General features: G+C 37.6%; 1 protein-coding gene across 1 annotated transcript in view; it reads right to left on the bottom strand.

The window, feature by feature from the left end:
- Positions 1–896, bottom strand: part of LOC118343030 (venom phosphodiesterase 1) — a 31,575-nt gene that overhangs the window by 27,594 nt on the left and 3,085 nt on the right. The window lies entirely within an intron of this gene.

Below are 896 nucleotides of genomic sequence, written 5' to 3'. Positions count from 1 at the left end.
TTTATGTTGATTTTGTAATTGTTTTTTTGTGTGTGTCTGTTGTTGAGGTATGCTCGTTTCTGTGAAGCAAAAAACTGTAGCACTGTGCCCAAGACAAATTTCCCCTCGGGCACAATAAAGTTTTTTCTATTCTATTCTATTCTATTCTAACCCTAACAGCTAATCAGAGTCGAGAAAGACAGTGGATTGTTCAGTCTCATTCCCAGGTTGTCAAATAATACAGAATTTGACGTGGGAATGAAACTTTGACATTTGAAATTGTCAAACATCCTATGTGTAATTCATGATACAATTCAAACAGGATCAAAAACATATTTGCCTCTGGCTATTACCTACCTACAATTCTTTCCTATATGATTGTCCACAAGAGTCATCTAATTGATAGAGTGGAGACAGATGAGTCGCCCTTTCTTTCCCATTGTGGGATTTTCCAATGCAAGCATCTCGTGCTTCATCTCTGTTTGGATGTTTTGCTCATCTGTCTGGGGGAATCATGATGTGGTTCTGACACACATCATTGTGTCATAGACTTTAATATATTGCTGGCTGATGAGAAGACAAAGCTCAAAGACTACTCACAACCAAATCTGAGCACACATTTGATCTACTCGTTAGACACAACTCTCGTCCTACAGTCGGCAGAACTGAGGCATCCTTATAGAAAAATGCTAACCCAAGAGGACAAAGCATATCCTTTAACCTATAACATCCAATAACATCCTATAACCCATGACTTATAACATTTTTGAAAGCAGAACATTTCACTTTCATAGCATTTACAGGACAACTAAGATGAAACTGGTGGTAAAACCCAGAACTTCTGACAGAAACATCATGACCATGATATGATGCATATCATATCATGCATATATGATGCCATGAGTGGCATCATATAT

Source organism: Morone saxatilis, unplaced genomic scaffold (genome assembly GCF_004916995.1).
Source record: "Morone saxatilis isolate NCDOM2014 unplaced genomic scaffold, NCSU_SB_2.0 Contig9, whole genome shotgun sequence".
Taxonomy (NCBI): Eukaryota; Metazoa; Chordata; class Actinopteri; family Moronidae; genus Morone; species Morone saxatilis.
This window is presented reverse-complemented; position numbering and strand designations above follow the sequence as displayed.